This window comes from Leopardus geoffroyi, chromosome D4 (assembly GCF_018350155.1).
Source record: "Leopardus geoffroyi isolate Oge1 chromosome D4, O.geoffroyi_Oge1_pat1.0, whole genome shotgun sequence".
Classification (NCBI taxonomy): domain Eukaryota; kingdom Metazoa; phylum Chordata; class Mammalia; order Carnivora; family Felidae; genus Leopardus; species Leopardus geoffroyi.
In genome coordinates this window covers 31,289,299-31,306,852 of record NC_059342.1, presented here as the reverse complement: position 1 = coordinate 31,306,852, position 17,554 = coordinate 31,289,299, and positions in this window count along the sequence as shown.

Genomic DNA, 17,554 nt, shown 5'->3' with positions numbered 1-17,554 from the left:
CTGTTACCACTCCTATTCAACATAGTATTGAAGTGCCAACCAGAGAAATTAGGCAAAAAAAGAATTAAAAGTCATCTAACTTGCAATGTACAAAGTAAAATTATCTGTTTACTGATAACATGATATAGAAAATCCTAGATATTCCACCAAAAATTATTAGACCTAATAAATGAATTCAATAAAGTTCCAGGATACATCAAAATACAAAAACCAGTTATGTTTCCATATACTAACAATGAATTATCTAGAAGGAAAAAAACATTTTTAAACCATTTTCATTTACAGTAGCAACAAAAATACTTAGGAATAAATTTTACCTGAAAGTGAAACCAAAAACTGTAGGAAAATGATGAAAGAAATTAAAGAAGACATAAATAAATGGAAAGGTATCTCACATTCATGGAGTGGTAGAATTAATATTGTTAAATGCCCATACCACCCAAAGCCATCTATAGATTAAATGTAATCCTTATCAAAATTCCAATGGTGTTGTCACATAAGTAGAAAAAAATTCTGAAATTCATATGGAACCACAAAAGACCCAAAACTGCAAAAGCAATCTTAAAAAAGAACAAAGGTGAAAATGTCACACTTCCTGATTTCAGACTTTATTACCAAGCTATAACAATCAAAACAGTATGTTACTAACATAAAAAGACACTTAAGCCAGTGGAACAGAAGTGAGAGCCCAGTAATAAACTCATGCATATATAGTCAACTAATACATACATAAGTATGTGTTTATGTATATAGATATCTATGTATGTATGTGTATGTGTATATAATGGAAGACCATTCAGCCATTAAGAAAAAGGAAATTCTGCCATTTGTGACAACAGTCTACTTTTTCCTGCCTTTTCTTCCTACAGATACCTTATACTCCAATCTTCCCACCCTTTAAACACACAATGTGCTTCCAATTCTGTCACTGTGTCAGTGGTCCCCAAGACCACTCCCAGATTCTATGATTTGCTATGAATACACAGGACTCAGCATACAATATACTCATTTATTTATTACAGTGAAAGGATACAAAACACAATCATCAAGACCAAATTCTGGAGGAAACTAGACACAAACTTCCAAGAGGCCCCAGTGGAGTACACAGGATCCACTAATTCACACAGCAATAAATGTGACAGCATGTGTGAAATGTTTTTTACCAGGAAAACTCATTAGAGATTCAGTGTCCAAGATTTGTACTGGGAGCTGGTACTCTCTGCCTAACACATACCAAAATTCCAGATTCTCAGAAAGAAAGTAGGTATTCAGCATAAACCATATTGTTTGCACACTCTAGGCATGATGAGCCATTCCTACCATTTAGGAAAAGTTTCATATTAATGCAGAGAACTGTTTACCAGTTCATTCCCCAGACACTAGCCAAGCACCAGCCTTGTCAGCCTTCCTAAGGAGGGCAGTCTCAACACTACTTCATTAATTCTGCACACTCACCTTTGTATATACTGTTTCCACAGCTTGAATGGTCTTTCCAATCTTCAAGATTTATCTCAAATACCACATTTTCCATCAAACTTTTCTTTTTCTCCTAACAGGAAATAACTCTTTCCCCCTTCAATCCCAATGGCATTTAAACATCGTTCACAGTAATGCCTCACTTTATTTTGTACAATAGTTATTATTTTCATTCCTGGTGTCTCTCCACGATAGCAGAGTATAATATGACTTTATGGGGCCCAAAGCCCAGGTTCTCTGCGATGATTTCCTAGGTGAACTCTAGTTATGGGGAGTTGATGGGTAGCTTCTCTCTTTCTGGGTTTGAATTCTAATTTCATATAAAGCCATGTAATCTTGGTCATATTTCTTAGCTTCTCTGAACCCCAGTTATCTCACTTGCAAATATGTTAGAATTATGCAAAATACTGTATGAAAAATATAGCTTGGAAATAGTGGCCCAATAATTCCCTTCTCTCTCCTTTCTACTTTAGAAGGTCACTAGGCACACAGATTGTTCTTCTAATTTTGAATTTATCTTCTTGCAATTCAGCAGTGTCAACCACGTCCCATCTTGTCACCATTTCCCTCTGCTGCTATGCAATCAACTCCCATTTGTTGAGATGGGTATCAGAGATCAGGAATATTGGAGAAAGTTTATCTGATCAGCCCAGCCTGAAAGCTTTCAAAGCTAAATTGCAAAGATATGAAATACCTTCAGATTCTACAAAGTATATTCAACAAACCAGAAATGATGAGGTGAAGACCGGTGGATGTTGGCACAGCCACAGAGGCATCTGTGCAGGCTGAGGTCCAGCCTAATGGATGAAGGGAGATTTGGGTAAGTAAACCAGACCAAAGAGGACTCTAGGCAAAGGAACTTACAGAAGCAAAGACCTGTAGGGGTGAAATAACCTATGATCTGTGAGGATTAAAAAAAAAAATCTGTTGGTTAGAACAGATAGTTTGTGATGAAGGGCTATGAACAAAATTTGAGTAGATGATTTGAGGACAAATGCCCAAAGGGAAAAGAAACATTTTCTTCCATTAAACACATTAAATATTAAATAATTTTATTCAAGTGCATCTTCCTGTAACAATCGAATTTTAAAAGTAATTGTGTGCAAATGAGCACAAGGGATCTTTTGGGGATGATGAAAATATTGCAAAACTATTGTTATGATAATTTAATTACACACTTAAAATAGGTAAATTTTATGATATGTAAATTACCACAGTAAAGCTGGGGGTTATTTTTTAAAACAGATAATTGGACAAAAGAGTACATGTAGTTATTAGCTCTGATTGTCAATTCATGCTAGGTCTATGATGATTTCTTATAATCTCAGTTGCTCAAAGTAGACCCTGGATCAATATTTACTGAGTGAATAAATGTTTTATAGAGTGCCAACTAAATATTTATTTTCTTCCTCATCTGTTTTATACTTAGGCCATTGAGGAAATTTTCCTTTTTAAATATGACTTTTAAAGTCCTGTTAAAATTTTTGGAAAAATGATTTTGTAAAAAAAAAAATTACTTTCTGAGAAAAGAGCTTTAAAGGTATAGTCATGGCATCTATCTTCACCGTATCTCAGAGAAGGGCTGAGATCTGAACTAACAGGCAGGTGTATCTAGGCAAGGAAACTAGCCTTCCAGCCCAACCATGATGTTCTTACTCATGGGAGAAAGGAAGTAAGAAAACATAAGAAGAAACTATACTGAAATAATTACTGTATGCAAGATAACAAGCCCCATGAGAAAAAAAATCACAAAACCCTTATTTAAAAAATAAAATGTATCCTCCCAGACTAGCAACGAATTGTAGGGCTTGCCAAGTTCAGATACCATATAAGAGCACAGTGCTGGGCTGTCATCTAGTGGCTGAATTGCAAATGGTAGATACGAATGTTAAGAAATTGAAACTGAATATTTCTTACCAGAATCTACTCTAGAATATACTGGTCTTAAACCACTTTGTTTCTTTATGCATTGCAGATCCTCTCATGATTGCTGGTTATTTTTCTAGTGCTACAAACCCTGCAGGTCAACTATCCAAATAAACTAAGTTTATCTTTGTCAGGGTCTTATAGCCCTTTTTTAAAAAATGTTTTTGTTTGAGTATAGTTGACACACAGTGTTACATTAGTTTCAGGTATACAATTTAGTGATTTGACAAGTTTATAAATTATGCTATGTTCATCACAAGTGTGGCTACCATCTGTTCCATTGCATTGTTATTACAATATCGTTTGCTGTATTATGCTGTACCTTTTATTCCTGTGACTTATTCATTGCATAAATGGAAGCCTATATCTCCCCCTCCCCTTCACCCATCTTGCCCAATCCCTCACCACCCTCCCCTCTGGCAACCATCATTTTGTTCTCTGTATATACAATTCTAATTCTGCTTTTTGTTTGTTTATTCCTTTGTTTGTTTTTCAGATTCCACTTATGAGTGGAATCATATGATATTTATCTTTCTTAGTCTGACTTATTTCACTTAGCATAATACCCTCTAGGTCCATCCATGTTGTCACAAATGGCATGATTTATTCTTTTTTATGGCTGAATAATATTGTATCTTCTTTATCCATTCATTTATTTATGGATACTTGAATTGTTTTCATATCTTGACTATTATAAATAATGCAGCAATAAACACAGGGATGTATATATCTTTTGGGATTAGTATTTTTGTTTTTTGTGGGTAAATGCCCAATAGTGGAATTATTAGATCATATAGTATTTCTATTTTTAATTTTTTTTTAATTTTTTAAATTTACATCCAATTTAGCATATAGTGCAACAATGATTTCAGGGGTAGATTCCTTAATGCCCCTTACCTTTTTAGCCCATCCCCCCTCCCACAATCCCTCCAGTAACCCTCTGTTTCTGCTCCATATTTAAGAGTTTCTTATGTTTTGTACCCCTCCCTGTATTTATATTATTTTTGCTTCCCATCTATTTTTAATTTTTTGAGGAACCTCCATACTATTTTCCACAGTCACTGCACCAGTTTACATTCTCACCAACAGTGCATGAGGGCTCTTCTTTCTCCACATCCTTGCCAACATTTGTTATTTCTTGTTGTTGTTTAAGTTTCTTTTTTTATTTTGAGAGACAGAGAGAGAGAGCACAAGTGGGAAAGGGGCAGAAAGAGAGAGAATCCCAAGCAGGCTCTGCACCACCAGTGCAGAGGCCTGGTGCAGGGCTCAAACTCATGAACCATGAGATCATGACCTGAGCCAAAGTCAGACACTTAACCAACCCAGCCACCCAAGCGCCCTTTCCTTGTCATTTTGATTTCAGATCTTCTTTTCCCCCTTGCTTTATCTTCACACACTGACACGCTATCTCCTGATCCTCCCATGCAGCAAACGCTGCCCTCCTCCACCCATTAATCCCACACATATTTGTCCCCTTATATGCCCATAGCTCAACCCTAGCTTAGTGAGGTGTTCAGAGGAAAGCCTGCAGACCACAACAAAGTGGGTGTGGCTGCTGGTTTTAAGTTAATTGTGCCAGTTAATCAAATAAATCCCTAATCAGAAGTTGACACACAATGACAAAGTGAAGAATTTCAGGGGAAATATTCAGAGGCAACAATTACTTCTAAGAGCTCCTTCAAGCCTGGCTCTGCCCCAAGAGTGTGTTTAAGGAGAGATAGGAGGGGAAGTCAAACCTTCCTTTTCAACTTTGAAAAATCGGCCCACAGAAGCATATACCCACACTCACTGCAGGGGCAAAGTCCATTCTCACCATAACAGCCCAGAGGTTGAACAAGGTAGGAGCAGGTCATTGACATTCATGAAAGATCTAAAATCTAGGTGAGATCCAGGACAGCTATCCTGTGACACAACAGACCTCATTATTATTTTGTTTGTTTGTTTCTGCTCTTCCTCTAACAGCCCCCATCCCCTCAGTTCTTCTAAACAATAGAAATTATATCATCAGCCAAGAGGATTAGCCTGCATATCATGGCCTGTCAATCATGCATGTAGAGTCTTGTTCTGACCAAATAGCCTACACCAGGAACAAGCCAAACATTTCATTTCTTTCCCTTTTTGTTGTTGTTCTAAGTGCACATTCCTAAGGCAGAGGAATGAGCAATAACAAACATGTCTGAGAGACAAATTTATGGTTGACTCAGTAGCATAGTATTATATTGACAAAAGGAATGAAATGCACAGATAATCCAAAATTTTAGAATTTTAAGAAACTCTAGAAATCTAGACTCTAGATGAGAGAGTCTAGAGAAATGAGACTCTCTCAGGGAAGAATCAACCCAAAGAGTTTAACTGACCCAAAGTCACACAACAGTGTCAGGGATCACAGCAAAACTGGGGCCAGAGCTCTGGCTCCACCACAGTCTTCATTTCAGTAGATACATGTGTGCTTTTAGCCAACCCTACCTGTTCTTTATAGGAAAATATTATATCTAAAATTATCTTAATAGGGAAATTTCTTTTCTAATTTGGTATATTGTTAATAGAAACATACTTGACACAGCCACCTCCATTATATTCTCTCATGATCTAACATTCTGAGTACTTTCAGGCGAACTGTGTGCAGCAATCACTGTTCTGAATATTAAAATGTAAATGTACTTGCATTTTTGAGTCAAAGTTGGGCTTCAGATCTGTTTTTTTCCACAAAGTTCTACTTTAAGCAGACTGACTTAGATGAATGCATAAAAATAGAAGTATCTATTAAATGGCCTCAATTGTAATAGCTTTATTTTTTATAAGTGTATTACTTTAAATCATATGAAATGGCTATTGTTTCTGGCCAGTAATAATAATAATGGAATATTGGCAGATTTAAAGTTTCAACCTAATACATTGGGTAAAGAGTAAAAATTTAGAGAATTTATTTTGTGAAAGAATTGTTTACATTGGCTTAACATTTTTTAGCAGAATTTTTTTGCTTTTATTCACAAAATTTTGCTCTTATTCTGGTATTCAGGAAGTTCTACAGGTGTTACCAGAATACAAGAGTTTTATTTTGGCAGAAAATAAGATACGATATAAATAGTTCCAAATAATCTATACATATTCTTTTTTTTCTTCCAAAGGAAAATAATGTCTTAAAGAGATTATACAATTGTCTTACCATCACTTTGAGGCAAACATCAACAAATTAAGGAGATGAGAGAAGAAATCTATTATTATATCACAAGTCAAATGATACCAAATGTAGTTCCAGTTGAGTCTGCTGACCCTGTCAAGTTGGTGTTAGTTTTTACCTATTTATTCTTATAAAAGTCACGGCTCTTCTACTTTTTCAACCTTTCTGCAATCTGACTGGGATACTCATAAAACCTAATATAAATCCAAGAGAAAAAGTTCTAAAATTCTTACAATGAAAAGAGGCAAAAATATATCCATATATGTTCTTTGGGTAAGTCTAACATTTTCTGTTCCATGTTCTGGATAAAAAACATGGGCAGTTTCTTTTCATACAAGTGTGCATGTAACTATGTGCATACAATTCATTAAATTTTTTCATCATTCTGTCAAAGAGATAATTATTTCATGGGCATCCATCCATACCAAAATATGACTTAAAGGTTTATGGATTTGGATGTAGTGACATGGAAGGTAGTCTGTGATATGAGTAAAAACTCAAGCTGCAGAAAATACATGTATTATGATACCATTTTTATAAAACAAAGACTGCACATAACCAAAAACATATATAGGTGTATAATGAAAAATGTTAGCGTCCAACTCTGAGTGTGGAACTGGGGGGTCATGACTTAAAATACTTTGAAGTATTGCTTGCATTTTTTAAATGAGCACATATTCTTTTTATGTTTAAGTTCATACGTTTCCATGTTTCAGTTCCATGGCCTTGAATACTTCTGTGTTCTCTGGACTGATGAAATTCTGTACATCTCAGAAGAGCCGAGTCAAATGTCTCCTTAATGTCTCATCAGTAGAAAGCAATTGCTTCTTCACTGATTTGGTAGCACCATGTATTCATTTACCTCTATTCTGACATTTAATGAAAGCAGCTGTTAGATTTTAATTTTGATATCTCTGCATCCCCTGTCCTTAGCACATTGCCTTGTCTTTAGTAGAGCTTAATAGATATTAAATGAAAGTTTACACGAATAATAGGTAGCCGGATGAAATTCAAATTCAATTCATTTAGACTGTCAGACAATTATTAGGCACTGGCCTGTGACACCTGCCATACTACATGCTCCCTGGGGGTACAATAGTGAAAAATGCTACCCCTGCCCTGCAGAGACTCAAGATTTATCTAGGGAGATGATCACAACAGACTATTGCGACACATTTTAAAGACTTATGATAGAGGTGAGCACATATTTGGGCAGCTAGGCCAGAAAGATGAGGAAAGATGGGGCACCTGGGTGGCTCAGTTGGTTGAGAGTCCGGACGACTTTGGCTCAGGTCATGATCTCGCGGTCCAGGAGTTTGAGCCCCGCATCGGGCTCTGCGCTGACAGCTCGGAGCCTGGAGCCTGCTTCAGATTCTGTGTCTCCCTCTCTCCCTGCCCCTCCCCTGCTCATGCTCTGTCTCTCTCTGTCTCAAAAATAAATAAAAACATTTAAAAAATTGTTTTTTTTAATAATAAAAAAAAAGAAAGATGAGGAAAGAGAAAGGTTTGAGAGGGAAGAAATGAAACTGAAGCTATATCACAAAAGGTAAGCAGAAGTTCAACAAAGGAAGATGAGGTAAGAAAAGCATTCTAGGCAGAAAGAGCCTGAGAACACACATTCATTCCAGGGGCTCACTGCCCTGGCTGTAATGAAAGGACCTGCTGGGGAATTGGTTTGAGCCAGGGTCAGAGAGGCAGGAGGGATCAAATCAAGGTGAGCCTCATTTGTCACTCTATAGAGTCTGGATGTGATGCTGTTATCAGTGAAGAGGGTGTGATATGCATAATTTACAAATTATGGAAAGCATATTTGACCCCAAACCATTACCTATGTTTGCTGTTATTGGATAGTATTGTACAAGGAAAAAGAAACAATCTGTATTAATAAACATGATTTTTCTCTTAAACCTGTGAACATGTTTGCTTCATCACAAATAAGCACATGTTTATATAAACTGCTTCCAGGGGCGCCTGGGTGGCGCAGTCGGTTAAGCGTCCGACTTCAGCCAGGTCACGATCTCGTGCAGTCCGTGAGTTCGAGCCCCGCATCAGGCTCTGGGCTGATGGCTCAGAGCCTGGAGCCTGTTTCCGATTCTGTGTCTCCCTCTCTCTCTGCCCCTCCCCCGTTCATGCTCTGTCTCTCTCTGTCCCAAAAATAAATAAACGTTGAAAAAAAAATTAAAAAAAATAATAATAAACTGCTTCCAAAACAAATGTAAGCATATGGCTACCTGACCCTTAAAAGATAAGTACCTGCTATCGATTTAAATTGTAAATAACCTTAACATTTTAAACATGTTTATGTAAAATATAATTTATTAGTAATATTTCTTGTTTATACCCTGGTTTACAAGGAGAATGAAGATACCAAATGGAATGATGTAAACTTTAAACAATAGAGTAGGGTATGTTAAAAAATAATTGGGTTCCATTACTACCTCGACATAATAAAAGTCATATATGAAAAACACAAAGCAAACATAATACCCAATGGTGAAAGATGAAACTTTTCCTTCAAGGTCAGGAACAATGAAAGAATGCCCACTTTCCCTACTTACATTCAATATATTACTGGAATATGGCAAGGAAAAGAAATACATACAAGAAATACATACAAAAGAAAGGCATACAAATTGGAAAGGAAAAATTATCTGTTTGAAGAGGATATGCTCTTAGAAGTAGAAATCCTAAGAATGAAAAATAACTATTAGAACTAATAAATGAATACAGCAAAGTAGGAAGATATAAAATCAATATACAAAGATCACTTGCATTTCTATACACCAAAATAAAAAATATTTAAAATAAATTTAGAAAATAATTCCATTTAGGGGCGCCTGGGTGGCTCAGTCAGTTGAGCATCCAACTTCGGCTCAGGTCATATTCTCACAGTTTGTGAGTTCTAGGCTTGTGTCAGGCTCTGTGCTGACAGCTCAGAGCCTGGAGCCTGCTTCAGATTCTGTGTCTCCCTCTCTCTCTGCCCCTCCCCAGCTCACACTCTGTCTCTCTCCCTCTCCCAAAAATAAGATAAAAACATTAAAGAAATAATTCCATTTATAATAGCATTTAAAAAAATTAAATACTTGGCCAAGGATATGGTAAAAACTACAAATGATTGCTGAAATTAAAGAAGATATAAATAAATGGAAAGACATACCCCATTTACAGATTGGAAGCCCCAATATTGTTAAGATGTCAACACAATCTAATAGGTCTACAGATTCAGTGTAACCTGTATCAAATTCCTAGTGGCAATTTTGGGGGAGCAGAAGGGAAAATCCTCCAAAAGTTCATATGGAATCTCGGGGAATCCCAAATAACCATAACAATCTTAAAAGAACAAAGTTGGTGGTCTCGCATTAGATTTCAAACTAACTATAAATCTACAATAATCAAAACAGTGTGATATTGGCATAAAGACAAACATATAGGTCACTGGAATAAAATAAAGAGCCCAGAAATAAACCCTCACATACATGATCAATATTTTTTTATATGGGCATCAAGACCATTTAATGGGGAAAAACAGTCTTTTCAACAAATGGTCTGGGAAAACTGGATATACCCATATGAAAGAATGAAGTTGGACCCTTATATAATATGATATACACAAACTAATTCAAATGAATCAAAGACCCAGGCATAAAATTTATAGTATGAAAACTGTTCAATGAAAACATAGAGTAAAATTTTCATAACATTATATTTAGCAATGATTTCTTTGCTATAATACCAAAGACACAGGAAACGAAAGTAAAACAAATTGAACTTCACCAAAATTAAAAACTTTTCTTCATTAAAAAAAAACATTATCTGGGGCGCCTGGGTGGCGCAGTCGGTTAAGCGTCCGACTTCAGCCAGGTCACGATCTCGCGGTCCATGAGTTTGAGCCCCGCGTCGGGCTCTGGGCTGATGGCTCAGAGCCTGGAGCCTGTTTCCGATTCTGTGTCTCCCTCTCTCTCTGCCCCTCCCCCGTTCATGCTCTGTCTCTCTCTGTCCCAAAAATAAATAAACGTTGAAAAAAAAATTAAAAAAAAAAAAAAAAAAACATTATCACCAGAGTAACACAAAACCCAACAAGTGGGAGAAAATATTTGGAAATCATGTATCTGATACAGAATTTATATCCAAAATATATAGACAGCTTCTAAAACTCAACAACAACAACAAAACAACTTAATTAAAAAATGGGTAAGACCAGGGGCACTTGGATGGCTCAGTTGGTTAAGTGTCTGACTTAGGCTCAGGTCATGATCTCATGGTTCATGGGTTTGAGCCCCACATCGGGCTCTGCGCTGACAGCTCAGAGCCTGGAGCCTGCTTCAGATTCTGTCTCTCTCTCTCTCCTTCAAAGATAAATAAACATTAATTTTAAAAAAAATGGGTAAGACTTGAATAAACATTTCTCCAATGACAAACAGTCAATAAGCATATGAAAAGATGTTCAATACCACTCATCAAAACCACATTGAAAAACCACATCACACCCATTACAATGGCTACTATCAAAAAAACAGAAAATAACAAGTCATGGTGAAGATGTGTAGAAATCGGAATCCTTGTGCACTATTGGTGAGAATGTAAATGGTACAGCCATTATGGAAAACGGTTCCTCAAGAAATTAAAAATAGAAATACCATATGATCCAGCAATCCCACTTCTGGATATATATCCAAAATAATTAAAAGCAAGATATCAAAAGAGATATTTACACACCCATGTTCACTGTAGCATTATTCACAATAGCCAAGAGGAGAAAGCAACTCAAATGGTCATTGATGGACAAACACATTTTAAAAATGTATATACATACAATGGAATATTATTTGACCTTAAAAAAAGAAGAAAATTCTGTTACATGCTACAACATGGATAAACTTTGAGGACATTATATTAAGTGAAATATGCCATTCACAAAAAGACAAATACTGTGTGATTCCACGTATATGAATTATATAAAGCTGTCAACGTCATAGAAACAAAAATTAGAATGTTGGTGGCTAAGGACTGGGGTAGGGAGAAATAAAGAGTTGTTGTTCAATGATTATAGAATTTCAGTTTTATGAAATGAAAAAGTTCTGGAGATCTGTACAACAATGTGAATACATTAACATTACTAATATGTACACTTCGAATGGTTTAAATGGTAAATCCTGTTATCTTTTTTTAATACAATTTAAAAAAATAAAGGAAGGTTATTGTGAAACATACTAGAACATGGGTGAACCCTGAGGATGTTACACTGAATGAAATAAGTGAAATAAGCCAGTCACAAATGACAAATGTTGTATGATTCCACGTATATGAAGTACCTGAAGTAGTCAAATTCACAGATACAGAAACTAGAAGGTGATTGCTGGGAGCTAGGGAAGAAGAGGGTATTTTTTTCAACAGCTATAGAGTTTTAGTTTTTCAAGATGAAAAGAGTTCTGAGCATGGATGGTAATGATGGTTATACAACAACATGAATATACTTAATACCGCTTCGCTTTATGCTTAAAAACTGCTAAGATAGTAAGTTTATGTTATGCATATCTTACTACAATAAAAAAATTGGGAGGGAAAAGGTACAACAAGACCATGCCCACTATGCAGTGTGACATTTCATAGCATCATATTATTTTCTTTTGCTCTTTACTATAACATAAAATGCCTTTATTTTTTATTTTTTTTTTCAACGTTTATTTATTTTTGGGACAGAGAGAGACAGAGCATGAACGGGGGAGGGGCAGAGAGAGAGGGAGACACAGAATCGGAAACAGGCTCCAGGCTCTCAGCCATCAGCCCAGAGCCCGCGGGGCTCGAACTCACGAACCGCGAGATCGTGACCTGGCCGAAGTCGGACGCTCAACCGACTGCGCCACCCAGGCGCCCCCATAAAATGCCTTTAAAATAATCTTTTGTTTAGTATGTCTGGCAGAAACAGAAGAGCTTTACAATGAACAATCTCTCCCTCTCTCTCTCTCTGTCTGTCTCTCTCTCTCTCACACACACACACACACACACACACACAAACACAAACGACTGAGATACTATTTAACATAAGACATTCAGTGTAAAGGATAATGAGGAGGGGATGAGGTGTTTGTTTATATTTCCAAGGTAGAATTTACATAATTTGCTGATGATTTTTAAAGTCAGGATAATTTCAATTAACTATTTAAAATTTGCTAATTATTTCTTCTACAATCTTAAATCTGCTGTTGAACCCATCTGCTAAATTTCATGTCACTTATTTTACTTTTCATCTTAAACTTTCTTTAGGTATTTTTATACGTCTATTTCTCTATTGAAAATCCATATTTGTTGAATCTTTGTCATATTATTTTCCTATAATTCTTTAAACATGCTTTCCTTTTATCATTTTTAAAATATTTTTTATTGAGGTGAAATTTACATAACATAAAATTAACCATTCTAAAGTGAACAATTCAGTGTCACCTATTAGTATATTCACAAAATTGTGCAACCACCACTTCTATCTAATTCCAAAACATTTTCATCACCACCCAAGGAAACCCTGTGTGGAAAAAATAAAAAAGGAAACCCTGTACACATTAAACAATTGATGATGACTCACCTCTACCCTAGTCCCTGGGAACTGCCAATCTGTTTTCTGTCTCTATGGATTTACCTATTCTGGATCTTACTCTGGTCCAAAAGTTTGTGTCTCTCCAAAATTCATATGTTGAAGTCCTAACCCCCAAAGATGATGGTATTAGGAGGTGGGCTCTTTGGAATTCCTAGCCCCCTCCTCTATGTGAGAACACAGAGAGAAGGCACAATCTATGAACCAGGAAATGGGCCTTTACCAGCCACCTCACTGAATCTGCTGGTGAAATGATCTTGGACTTCCCAGATTTCAGAGCTGTGAGAAATTAATTTCTGTTTTTTATAAGCTATCTAGTCTGTGGTATTTTGATTTAACAGCCTGATTGGACTAAGATAAGTGGCATCATAAAATACATGAGCTTTCTGGGTCTGGCTTATTTTATTTAGCAGAATGCTTTCAAGGTTCATCCACATTGCACTATGTATCAGTACTCTACTTTTCTAAGGCTGAATAATATTCCATTGTACCAATATACCATGATTTCTTTATCTACAAATCAGTTGGTAGACATTTGGGTTGTTTCCACCTTTGGCTATTGCAAATAATGCTGCTATCAACATGTGTGTACATGTATTTGCTGGAGTATGTGCTTTTAATTCTTTTGGGTATGTACCTACAAGTAGAATTCTATGTTTAACTTTTTGACCAACCACCAAACTGTTTTCCACAGCAACTGCACCATTTTACATTCCCACAATGTACAAGATGTCTTCCAATTTCTCCACATCCTCACCATCACTTGTTATTTTCCATTTTTTTATTAGTGCCATTCTAGTAAGTGTGAAATGGGATCTCACTGTGGTTTTGATGTGTATTTCCCTAATGGCAATTGATGAACATCTTTCCATGCACTTATGGGTAATTTATATATCTTCTTTGGAAAAATTTATTTAAGTCCTTAGTCCATTTTTAAATGGCTTGTTTGTCTTTTAGTTGTTGAGTTGGAGTTGTAAGACTTCTTTATATATTCTGAATATTAAACCCATATCAGATAAATTATTTTGCCAACATTTTCTCCCACTCAGTGGGGGTCTGTGGTTTTCTTGTTTGGGCTGCTCCTATTACCTACTTCCAGTGCAGCAGAAGGAACTGTTGCCTTCCCAAGGGATATGCTGAAGTCAGGATCCAGTCAGGAGAAGGAAACCACACAGTAACTTGAACAGGAAAAAATATAAAGAATTCTTAGCTATAAGAAAATATTGGAGTAATAATGTATTGGCTAATAAAAAATAAAGAGAACTTTAAAAATATCATAACATACAAGGAGCAACTATTACCCTTAGGACTGAGACAGAGCACCTAATGAAGACCTCTTTCCCAGGCCTCAGGCTGAGATCCAGACTCTGTTGGAGAGAGCACAGCTATAACTCTTTAAATGGCTGAGAAGTTGTAGTGGTGTCATACTCATGGAATGCGCTGGAAAAAGAAATCTGCCCTCTCGAATTTTCAAAAAAATTGCCATCTAAAGAGTTCATGGACAGGCATCTCCCTGGAAGTACCCACTACAAATCTACAGGGGAAGCTACTGGCTGCTAGGTCCTACTGTCACTGTATACCACAGGACCTGGATGCTGGATGCCAGAGAAGCCACACACACTGCAGAACTCTGGCACTGTGGAAAATGAATGCATTGCAGGAGTGGATGCTGGAGAAGCCACAAGTGTTTTAGGAGCTGCGCACCAGTGGCCTGCCAACTAAGCAGGAGGAGACTGGAAGGAAAACCTCTTCTTCCTGTAATGTGTCTCTGGCCCCCTTTATTGGCAAAGCTTAAACATCATGCCAAATAGCAAAGAAAAACTTTTAAAGGGCCTATTTTTTTTTTAAAACTTTTAAAGGGCCTATCTATTTTTACAGGTCACACAATACAGAATGAATTTGTAATGAAGAGGTAATACATTGATAATGTATGGGGCCAGCCATAAAACCCAGCAAATTTTCTGGTAGAAGGAGAAGACATGATTTTGTGCTGAAAGCAAAACCCCACACAGACAGATTTGTCAGTAAAAGTAGAAAAATTTATATGGAAAAAAAAAGAGAAAACCCATAGCTCTACTAGCCTGATGGGGCAAATGGTGAAACAGAAATTTCATGGAAAGATTCTGGAAATAAGGGAGTTATAGGAGGGCCACATCCATTAACACATTTGCTTGGGGAGAGCCAAAAGAGCTGAATATAAAGTAAAAGTCAATGCAGACTTGGGAACTGGCTGAACTTTGAATATACTCCTTAAACTACAGACAAATCCATGAGCACAGGGTTGGAGCCTGATGAGCTTATGGTATAAAACCACAACTTCTACCCAAATCACTGGCTGGCGACTGAGTCAGTTACCTATACAAATTCAAGGAAGCCACACCAAAAGGTAAAAATAAAACTTTAAAAGATGAATAGAGGCATCAGCAGCCACACATTGCCAGGCAAATAGATCCTGTAGTTTAAGTCCAAGCTAAAGAGAAATAAAAGCAAAAATCAGAAGAAAAGTGAAAATACAGAAGTACTATGAAATATTATCTAAATTATTCAGCTTTCAACAACAAAATTGTAAGACATGAAAAGAAACAGGGAAGTATACCTCAAACTAAGGGGTAAAAAGCCATCAACAGAAATGACACTGAATGGATTCAAATGTTGAATTTAGCAAACAATGACTTCAAAAAATTTTTATAATATGCTCAAAGAATTAAAGGATCATTCGTTAAAATGGCAGAGTAGGTAGCTCCAAGGGCCTGTTGTTCCATGAAAACACTAAAATACCAAGAAAAAAAACTGTCAGAGTCAACTTTATCAGAACTCTGAAAAACAATAAGAGGTTTACAAGCAACCCAGAAAAAAATTGCTGAATCAAGAAAAAGGCAAATTAAAAACAGTAGGAAAGGTCTGTGGCCCTTTTACCTGCCCTTGTTCCACCCCCTTCCCTGGCTCAGTGACAATTGTAAAGACCATGATCCCAGTGAGTAACTCTGGTCTTTGGTTATAGGGTATCAGAGCAGACTTTATTCTCAAAGTAATCTGTCTGGGGGCAACCTGAAGGGCTGTTGAAAGGTGCTTGTCTTTCTTTTACCTAACTCAGAACTCTCTCAGGATGGAAAAGTCGTGGGCAATCCTTGAGAATGTTGTAAGGCAAATGAATAAACAGCAGCTGCCTGGGGATGCAGTAGAGGCAAAAATAGAGTGCTGAAAACCTGAGAAGAAAATCTGGGGAGTTTCTTTGAGAAATTAGGACACTGAAAAGTGCCAGTATATACCTGGGGGATTTAGAAAGCTACTAGTAGGCATGGGACATGATACATGCTCAGAAAAAGACCTGAAAACATCCTAAGTTTTTACCTCTAGCTAAACATTAGGGTCAAGCAGGAAGTAAAGAAGGCTGAGTTGCAAATGGCCTAGCTAAGCACTACAGGAAAATCCCAGCATAGAGCCAATCTGCAAAGACTGGGAATGACTCTCTCTCTGTCTCTCTCTCATCACTTACCTCTCTTTGTATCTATCTACTTCCTGGTGTCCAAGAAAACCTGTCCAAACACTAGCTGAACATAAGCTAAAGGAATAGAGACTTCAGAAACCAAACATGACAAAGAACATAGACTTCACCAAAACAGTTTAGAAAAGTCATTAAGCAAACAGCTATAGCCTAAGGCAAGCAACAAAAACAAATTCTGAAGAGGGAGAACAATCAGATTTCTGGTGTCACCAAGTTATAATATCCAAAATGCCTAAGTTTCAACAAAAAAGTATAAAGCATGCAAAGAAACACTAGCAATGAACAACCCAAAGAACAAATTTAAATAGCATCCACAAGTATAAAACGCCTAGTAATAAATTTAACCATGTAGCTCACGTGAAAGACTTATACCCTGAGAACTACAACATGATGCTAAAAGAAATTACAGAAGACACAAATAAATGAAAAATATGCATTGTGCTCATGGATTGAAAGATATAATTATTTATTTATTTATTTATTTATTTAGAGAAAGAGCATGTGATGCACATACATGTGGGGAAGGGGCAGAGAGAGAGGGAGAGAGAATCCCAAGCAGGCTCTGTGCTCTCAACACAGAGCCCAACATGGGGGCTTAATCTCACAAACCATGAGATCATGACCTGAGCTGAAATTAAGAGTCGGATGCTTAACCGACTAAGCCACCCAGGCACCCCAAAAGATCTAATATTAATAACATGGTAATATTAGCCAAAGTGATCTACAGATTCAGTGCAATATTTATCAAAACCTCAATGGCCTTTTTTTTTCCTTTCTCAGAAATGGAAAACTTGATCTCAAATTCACAGAAGTCCAATGGGTCCCAAGTAGCCAAAACACTCTTGAAAAAGAACAAAGTTGGCAAACTTACCTTCTT